This window comes from Symphodus melops (genome assembly GCF_947650265.1).
Source record: "Symphodus melops genome assembly, chromosome: 3".
NCBI lineage: Eukaryota > Metazoa > Chordata > Actinopteri > Labriformes > Labridae > Symphodus > Symphodus melops.
In genome coordinates, this window is record NC_136693.1 from 2,886,751 (window position 1) to 2,897,224 (window position 10,474).

General features: G+C 38.9%; 1 long non-coding RNA gene across 2 annotated transcripts; it reads right to left on the reverse strand.

Annotated features, from left to right (window-relative positions):
• Positions 1–771: 771 nt before the first annotated feature.
• LOC306821158 lies at positions 772–8,274 on the reverse strand. Of its 2 annotated transcripts, none has more exons than XR_013778749.1 (3): positions 8,186–8,274; positions 1,474–1,583; positions 772–854 (listed from the first exon to the last, which is right to left on the reverse strand). It is a non-coding gene; the product is annotated as an uncharacterized lncRNA (long non-coding RNA). The 2 variants fall into 2 exon arrangements; XR_013778750.1 differs by lacking the exon at positions 8,186–8,274 and adding an exon at positions 2,035–2,088.
• Positions 8,275–10,474: the final 2,200 nt, after the last annotated feature.

Sequence of the window (10,474 nt, forward strand, 5' to 3'; positions counted from 1 at the left end):
GAAAACATAGAAAATATTAAACAACAGCTGAAACAAATCGCTCTGAAAAGCACGATGAACCGTCTAATACAGACTGAAACTGCACTTCAATCAGGAGAGACAAGTGATATTAAGAATGAATTTATTACAATGAAAAAGTGATTGACAGAATAAGATTGACAGAATGTTTTGGCGCTTGGACTCTATGGGGTGGAGATGCGATTTTTGTGATGAAGTCCTGCTCGTCATTAGGATAGATCCCCCCATGGAGTCCAGACCCTGGTGGTGGAGGACTGATGATTTGATGAGACCGGATGGGGAAAGATTGATGGGAGTTGACTCTGCTTCTGAAGATGGCGGTGATGGGGAGGTGTAGGGGCGCACGAAGCCAGCTTGAAAGAACTAGGGAAGAAAAAGGATCATATTTAAAAGGAGAGCTGAACGATGATAGGCCGAAAACGAAGGAGGAACGCTGCGCCATTGGTTAGATGAGGTCCGGTGACAGACAGCTAATTAACCTGCGAACAGCCCAAACTGACAGCTCGAGAATGACAGCGGAAATGAGATAGCGTGAAAAAGGGTGACTGAGAAACCTGATTGTGGATCACTTAAAGTCTTCCTTACTGAACTTTCGCTAAGCTTCATTTTAATATCAATATTTGAACACAGCATATATTAGCAGCCTTTTAAGATAGTAGATGTATCAATGTACCAATATTTTGTACCAAATCTATATTTAGGTTGCAAAGCTCATTAGAAGTGTGTGGTGATGCAATCTCACACTGAACCGATCTTTGTAGAACTACCTTGTGGAGCATCATGCTGAGGATCTGTTCCTTCAGTCCACCTCCATGGGGATCTCCTCCTCTGAAGTACTGTGTGAAAAAAAAAAGAGGGGAAATGAACCAACTACTAACTAAAAATCATTATTGGTACAAAAAAACAAAAAAAACACAAACAACAACTCAGTGAATAAAATAGATTAAAGGCAGCGTTGGTAATTTTCTAAAACTAGCATGATTTTGAAAGTAGCGTTCCCCCCGTGCTCCGTCTGCACCCCCTCCCCTCTGTGCTCCCTCTAAAGCCACGTTGGTCCAGAGCGGACCTCAGCTCATGCTCTGAGTGTGAGCTTGTGCACACAAGAGGTAGAGAGGGAGCAGGGAGGCTGTGATTGGTTCATCAGATTGTTACCTCAAGACATTTTTTACAGTTATTACAGGCTTACATCTGCTACAGATGACCGAATGACAATTTCAACCAAAATCTTTGTATCTGGAGAAAATTATCAACCCTCCCCAATTAAGTTAAATGCAAGTTACTAATTGTTGCTTTGAGATTTCAGCAGGCAGCTTGCAGAAGGTTTAAAGAAAAACCTCTCAAGCTTTACATCAAAACTCTTCTTATGTGAAAACATATAGTTGTTGCTGCACGTTATGGATACTTTCAGAAGACCATTATACAATTTCTGACCATAGAGAATTGATTTTCTTTTACCTTGGTGGATCCACCTCCATTTCCTCAACATCATCATCACTGATGGTGTCTGGTGGTCTTTCAGGAGACGAGGCAGATGTGAAATGCAGTTGAGCAGAAGCACCTTGACTCTGCAAAAGACAAAAAAACACAACAAATTGAATGTTACTTAACAATGAGATTACTCAAGACTGTCTGCTAATGACATTTTGATTTTGCTCTTTTAACTAATGTTTTAAATAAACACAACTTGTTTAATTTTCAGAATTTTATTAATTTTTAAAAATGAATGTTTTATATACAAAATCTTGCACTCTATGAATACTCTCCCACTCACAATAAGAGACTCACAAACATGCAACCTTCAAACCCCACCTCAAACAGTGAATCAAAGAACATCAAGTCTGTGACCACTTTAGACCTTTATTACTGTCTTGTGTCACTTGTGTGTTTATGTGTCTTTCTTTGTTACCTGCTATAATCTGCCGTCTTTTACAGCTGTAGTCGGTGCAGCTGTTCATTAATATGCACTGTCCCTAACAAATAAATAAATAAAATAAAAATAGCTGGTTGAAAACTCACCTGGTATGAAAAACTGAAAGATAGTGTGTCGTTCACCTGAGAAATCATAAAAAACGGACACATTAAACAGTAGTAGTGTGCAGAACTATGCACCTCTCACGCTGTTGTCTGCTAAGCACGTGTCTCTTGTTTCGCGCCTCGTATTTGAGATTTTGGTTTTGAATATTATGTAAACAAACTTTTTGGCTGCCGACAACTTAAAAAAAAAGTAATCAGTCAATGAATCTTCATATGTTCTCAGAATCTGTTAATTTGTTTTAAAAGTAGACAAAATCTTACACGAGGTCTGCCGGTGTCTGCCATTTTTTGAAACGCGTCAACAGAAAGCGAGAGCGCGCACGCACGCACGTGACGTCAATGAACTTCCGTAACTTTGTCCGATGTATTTATTAGTTTTTATAAAATAAATTTCTTTTTATTTATAATTTTGGAGCACTTTGATTATTTATTTTTTTCTAAAAATTGTAATGATTATTATTAAATACAAGTATCTAGACATTTGGCTGGGTGAGAAATTAACATTTAAATATCATATAGACAATTTAATGCCCCTGATTCCTGGAATGTCATCCAACAGATTTTAAAAATGAGGACTCTGTTCTCACGTGCGCATGACGGACTATTTTTCTTCAATTTGTACCTGTTTTTAACTGTCTGTTTTCTTTGTTTGTTTTTGTTTCCTTTCTTCTTTTCCACTCACTTTTATTGTATCTCCTCTTCCATGCTGCTGCAATGGAGTTAAAATGTACTTTATTTTGAGTATTGCCCCGACAACGTGTTACACTGTGATCTCGACGTCACTGAAAGTGAGGAAAAACTCATCGTCTTTTGAGTTAAAATAAAAGTTTTGAATTGAATTATTAGCAAAAAGATGATATGAGACACAGACATCAACACAAAAAGCTCTAGTCGATGTACGTACCTCCCATGTTGAGTAGAAATACCTCAATATCAATATAATCTGTTTCAAGACAGGAACAACAAAAACATTTGTATATCCACTGCCATATGCTCCACCAAAAAGGGTAAAAATGAACAGAGATATTCCAGCCTTCCTTCACTGAAGTTAACCATGTCCACGTCTGAGAGGAAAAGACACATCTGTGGGACTTGACAGTTTAATACAACACACAGGGAACTTAAGCAAGCAACTCTCATGAAACTCTCCCTTTTGTCATCCTCTTCCTGTTCTCTCTCATGCTGATGGGTTGCCTCATCTGTGAGTTACTGGATAAAAAGCATTTGACGTGAAGTATAGAAGTTATTGTGTGATTCAACCAGCAAGAAAATCAATCAAGAAAAAAATCAAGAAAATCAAACCTGCAACTATTTTATTTTTAATTCACAACTGGTTCTTTTAAAGGAGCAGTGTGTAACTCATTATGCTATATAAGTTTTTAGTCTAATGCTAATGCTAACTGCACAGGTTTAACCCATAGTCACATAGGGGCTGCTAAATCTTGTTTGGGGGATTATTGTATACAGGGGGGGGGGACAGTGGGTGTGTATTGTAACTAATGTCTTGTGTCCTGCCTGTCTGTATACTGCTACTGGATGCCTTGAATTTCCCTCGGGATCAATAAAGTACTTACCTACCTACCCACCTACCTACCTACCTACCTATCTATCTGACAACTAGTGTTTAAAATGGGTACTGCAGTCCAAATGAAAAACATTAAAGAGAGCTGTCTCTTTAATGCAGAGCGGATGCTCAAACACTTTGCAATGTAGTGGACACTGAAGTGACTTTTGTAAGAGTTGCATTTGTTGCAGGTCCTTTTTTACCACATACAGTCTAACAAAAGAGCTCTGTATTCATGTGACAACTACAGAAATATGTCAAATACACAAAAGTGGACAAAAAATGTTAGAAGGGTAATTTGATTTGGTCTATATTAAGGTTATAATCAATATTTTGGAAAATATTCAACAAATCCCTTTGTGTTTTGTAAAACAGGCCGGTTGTAACATCCACCTCAAATGGCAGTGTCACACATGTAGCAGGAAATCAGCAGCTGTTTTTGCCTTTTTTCTGTTTCACAGTTTTCTTGTGTGGTTCATTGACTGATTGGTCCACTCCTCCAATGTCTCACCTCTGTGTTGTTAGTAGCAGTAGCAGTCCCTCCCCTCTCCTCTCAATGCAAGTCAAACAAACGCTTTCGTCAAGCTGCCTCTGTCCCTATGAGGATCAGGGTCTATGGGGGGTGGTCTCTGCCCTGGTCACCTGCTCTCCCTGGGTGCTCAGCATCTTCCTGCTGGCCTTCTATCACACCTGCTGGTCCGGCTCGGTCCTGGTGCTGCAGCTCTACCAGGTGAATGGAGCCGGTTTTTTCTGACCGCTTTCAACAATATAGTAAAGAATCCAAATTACAGGGTCATTCTGAAATGACTCATAGATGCAACAAATGATTCAGATACACTTGATTATTTTCTATGATCAAACACATTTTTCACTGAGGATTTAAAATAACTGAGCTGATCAGCTGAAAAAAACTGATTTTTCCTTTTAATCATTTAGATCTCAAAAGTTTTTAAAAAGTATGGTAATGAAGCCTCTAAGGCGGCCTTGTTGACCCCGTGTCTCACTCTGCTCACTGTGTGCTGATCTGCTGGGTTTCCACACCTGGACTGTGTCTTTGTGTTGTCGTGGAGGACTGATGATTCTCCTCTGTGTCCGAGCAGATTGCCTTCCTGGGACTGACCACAGCAGAGCGAACCAACCTGACGAAGTTTTATAGAAACACATCAAGCCTATTTTCTATCATCTGTTCTCGTTGGAAGAAAAAAACAAAGTCTTTGTACGTGTACACAGTTGGTTTATGACTTTTGTAAGAGTTGCATGTGTTTCATAATGAATGACCACTATTATACCACAATAAAGCAATGTTGTGCCTGTCTTCAAACAGACTCTGTTTTCACTAACAGGCTTCCACATACAATGACAACTCAATGACAACAAGAATGTAGATCAGGGGTGGGCAACTGGCGGCTCGGGGGCCACATGCGGCCCCCCTTTAGCTCTCAATGTGGCCCTCTGGTCAATTTTTACACAATTCATTTGAACCATGAAAAAAAACATCTTTTCTGCCATGAAATCATGAAAACCAGAAATATGTCCATTATTATATATTATAGTAGATTATTATATTTGATCAATGGTATGTTGAGTTCAATTTGAGACATAATTGTCATGATTTTTGTATCCTAGAATTTGACCCTCTGGCAGTGAGAGTTCAATGAATGTGACCAAAGTTGCCCATCGCTGCTGTAGGTTAATTTGGGTGACTCTGCAGTTTAGTGCAACGCGTCACATATTAAAAACTGTAACATATAAATACACCAAATGTTTTTGGAATGGTAAATTGTCCTAATGTGGATACTGAAAGATCCACTAATCAATATGTTGAATAAATGAAACAATTAGAAGAAAGTTGCAGGAAATCTGTGTTGTTTTGTTGTCAGTTTTAAAGTGTGATTTCCTGCATGTCTCCCCTTCAGTCATGTGATGAACAGTCTTACAGCCTCAGAGAATCGTCCTCACAATAACCCATAACTTCGATCTGAACGGTCTAAAAGGTTGATGACCACACTGTCTTATTATGCAGTCGTGTTCGATCATTTCTCATTGAACATAAATGACTTGTAGAATTATGTACGTGTGCTCTAAAAACCACAACAACACTTTCTCTTTATTCTACAAGTTTTTAATTCTTCAATTTCCCTTGGGATCAATCAAGTATCTATCTATCGTAGCAAATCTATCCTATCATCATTTTGATGCTCCACGTCTTCGACTTGGACGAACTTCATCATCCTGAAAGAAACAGATGAAAACATAGAAAATATTAAACAACAGCTGAAACAAATTGCTCTGAAAAGCACAATGAACCGTCTAATACAGACTGAAACGGCACTTTAATATCACTATATGGACACAGCATATATTAGCAGCCTTTTAAGATAGTAGATGTATCAATGAAATATTTTGTACCAAATCTATATTTAGGTTGCAAAGCTCATTTGTGGTGATGCAATCTCACACTACACTAATCTTTGTAGAACTACCTTGTGGAGCATCATGTTGAGGATCTGTTCCTTCAGTCCACCTCCATGGGGATCTCCTCCTCTGAAGTACTGTGTGAAAATATCAATGAATTACATTTAGCACACCTAAAAAAAGAGGGAAATGAAAGCCACGTTGGTCCAGAGCGGACCTCAGCTCATGATCTGAGTGTGAGCTTGTGCACACAAGAGGTAGAGAGGGAGCAGGGAGGCTGTGATTGGTTCATCAGATTTTTACCTTAAGACAGTTTTTAGTTATTACAGGCTTACATCTGCTACAGATGACCGAATGACAATTTCAACCAAAATCTTTGTATCTGGAGAAAATTATCAACCCTCCCCGATTAAGTTAAATGCAAGTTACTAATTGTTGCTTTGAGATTTCAGCAGGCAGCTTGCAGAAGGTTTAAAGAAAAACCTCTAAAGCTTTACATCAAAACTCTTCTTATGTGATAACAAATAGTTGTTGCTGCACATTATGGATACTTTCAGAAAACCATTATACAATTTCTGACCATAGAGATTTGATTTTGTTTTACCTTGGATCCACATCCATATCTTCAACACCATTACTGGCAGTGTATGGTGGTCTTACAGGAGACGAGGCAGGTGTGACTTGCACTGGAAGAGTAACAACCAGATCCTGCGAAAGACAAAAAAATACAAATTGAATGTTACTTAACAATGAGATTACTCAAGACTGTCTGCTAATGACATTCTGATTTTGCTCTTTTCACTGTTTTAAATAAACACGTTTTTTAATTTTCAGAAATGTATTCATTTTTAAAATGCATGTTTTATATATAAACTCTTGCACAGACTTGCTCTTCATCCTTTGAAGGACTTTATAAAGCTGAAGTCTGCCGGTGGGATCGGCACCAGGGCCACAGCCCGAGGAGACTGAGGACCCAGACAGACACACGACCTCCGGACAATCAGTTCAGTTTGTCAAAGGAACTAAATATTTGAATACTCTCTCACTCACAATAAGAGACTCACAAACATGTAACCTTCAAACCCCACCTCAAAGCACACCTTACTGTCTTGTGTCACTTGTGTCTTTATGTGTCTGTCTTTGTTACCTGCTATAATCTGCCGTCTTTTACAGCTGTAGTCGGTGCAGCTGTTCATTAATAAGGCTTGTCCCTAACAAATAAATAAATAAAATAAAACTAGCTGGGTGAAAACTCACCTGGAATGAAATATTGAAAGATAGTGTGTCGTTCACCTGAGAAATCATAAAAAAGGACACATTAAACAGTAGTAGTGTGCAAAACTATGCACCTATGTCTGCTAAGCACGTGTATCTTGTTTCTCTTTTTGTTTTGAATATTATGTAAACAAACATTTTGGCTGCCGACAACTTAAAAAAAAAAGTAATCAGTCAATAAATCTTCATAATATATTCTCAGAATCTGTTCATTTTTGTTAAAAGAAAACAAAATTCTTACACGAGGGCTCGGGGCGGCCGACATTTTGTGAAACGCGCAAACAGAAAGAGAGCGCGCACGCACGCACGTGACGTCAATGAACTTCCGTAACTTTGTCCGATGTATTTATTAGTTTTTATAAAATGAATTTCTTTTTATTTATAATTTTGTAGCACTTTGATTATTTATTTTTTTCTAAAAATTGTAATGATTATTATTAAATACAAGTATCTAGACATTTGGCTGGATGAGAAAACATTTAAATATCATATAGACAATTTAATGCCCCTGATTCCTGGAATGTCATCCAACAGATTTAAAAAATGAGGACTCTGTTCTCACGTGCGTATGACGGACTATTTTTCTAAAATTTGTACCTGTTTTTAACTGTCTGTTTTCTTTGTTTGTTTTTGTTTCCTTTCTTCTTTTCCACTCACTTTTATTGTATCTTCTCTTCCATGCTGCTGTAACAGAGTTAAAATGTACTTTATTTTGAGTATTGCCCCGACAACGTGTTACACTGTGATCTCGACGTCACTGAAAGTGAGGAAAACCTCATCGTCTTTTGAGTTAAAATAAAAGTTTTGAATTGAATTATTAGCAAAAGAATTATATGACACACAGACATCAACACAAAAAGCTCTAGTCAATGTACGTACCTCACATGAGTAGAAATACCTCAATGGAAATTTAATCTGTCATCAAAAATATTCCTATTTCCAGTTCCACTTGCTCCACCAGAAGAGTTTAAATAAACAGAGATATTCCAATGTTCCTTCCCTTAAGTTATCCATGTTCATGTTGAATGTGAACAACAATTAGTACCTATGCCAACTATTCATTTTGGTATGCAGGAAAAACAATCTGACTTGAAGAACAGTCCAATCAGAAAGAGACATGTTGTATGATCTGTTTATAGCATCACATATGACGAACACTTTAGACGCCTCAAATGATGGGTTGAATAATATGAATGTTCCTAAAGCTGAATCTATCAACAGTCTGGATAATATTAACGCAGCAAATACACAAAAGAGGAGAAACAAATGTTAGCAGGGTAATTTGAATTAGTCTTAATATAAAATGTGAATACTGAAAATCACTTTGTGTTCTGCAAAAGAAGCCGGTTGTAACATCCACCTCATGTGCCAGTGTCACACATGTAGCAGGAAATCTTTGTGTTTTTGCCTTTTTTCTGTTTCACAGCTTGTTTTCTTGTGTGGTTCATTGACGGATTGCTCCACCCCTCAAATGTCTCACCTCTGTGTTGTGACCAGCATCAATGGTAGTAGTCCCTCCCCTCTCCTCTCATTGCAGCTCTTAATGACAAGCCTTGTTTTCGTCAAGCTATTTATATGCCTACACTGGGTGTGAACCCAGAAACAACCCGGATAAACCAGTCAGCTGATTAATTAAACATAGTAATTAGCCAGGGTACAGTGAAGACACTCTGCACCATCCATTTACCATTTACAAAGATGAAAAAGTAAGCATGGCATGAATAGTGTTGGTGAAATGGCTAAAATAAAATAAATTAACAGATTAAATTAAGGGTTTATGACGTTTAACTAAACCACATTTTTTTCACTTCACGTTCTGACTTTTTTATTCCAAAACCAACAAATAAAAATCAATTCAAATGTATTAATTAAGGAAGACATTGTTGTCAAATTGTAGGGTTTTTTTGGTTGAAAAGTGTGTAACGGTTGTGATTATGGAATGTACCTTTAACAATGTGTATACTGTGTCGCTTAGTGGCGACGTCATCAAGCAGTGCTTTTGCTACCTGCTCCTCGTGGAACGATGCGCACACTACGCTGGTCGGACGTATTATTTTTCGCTCCTGTTTTCTTTATTTTATAGAACAACAATGATGGTCAAATATGGCACTATTTTGTTCATGTATGAAACGATAGTAGCCGTACAACCGGGCTTGATAAGGTTGGAGTGTTTATTTAAATAAACGACGAGCATTGAAATCCCCGTATAGTGTGGACGTGAGTTTTTGCCTGCCGTTTTCCTCCACTCTCCACGGCCTTAACAGAGCAACGGACCCAAAACCATCACAAATGGCGCCCGAACAACTTTTCCTTGGACCTTTCATCAACGACCAGTGCAAGTATTCGAAGTGAACATTTTTTTCACCATTCTTTTTTCGCCGTTTTGGACTGTGTTAAGCTTGGCCGCGCTTTTCGGCGACATCAAAGTCACAAGCGGGTACGCGCGCGGGAGTGTCGCAGCGCGGACGGACAGAGAGTCGGCTTCAGACGGAACGCTCCACGTTTCCTGGACTTTTGGAGTTTCGGTGTACAGAGTTTCCCTCCGGCAGCTACGGTAGGCGACGCGGCGACGGCTCCCGGTTTGCTGTTACTGAGTGCTTCGTCCCTGGCTGTACGTGAAGGCTCCTCGGATCCCCAAAGACTGTGTCTCTGTGCGTACGGCTGAGGACAGCCTTTGTCTCACCGGGGGGAATATGTAACGGTTGTGATTATGGAATGTACCTTTAACAATGTGTATACTGTGTCGCTTAGTGGCGACGTCATCAAGCAGTGCCTGTGCTACCTGCTCCTCGTGGAACGATGCGCACACTACGCTGGTCGGACGTATTATTTTTCGCTCCTGTTTTCTTTATTTTATAGAACAACAATGATGGTCAAATATGGCACTATTTTGTTCATGTATGAAACGATAGTAGCCGTACAACCGGGCTTGATAAGGTTGGAGTGTTTATTTAAATAAACGACGAGCATTGAAATCCCCGTATAGTGTGGACGTGAGTTTTTGCCTGCCGTTTTCCTCCACTCTCCACGGCCTTAACAGAGCAACGGACCCAAAACCATCACAAGTGACGAGAGGGTCGAACAATCTTCTCTCTGTGTGTTTCCTCCTCTTCTAATTTATTAATGTGAGATAACAGCTCCAATTTTAGTTTGACAAAAACATCTAAT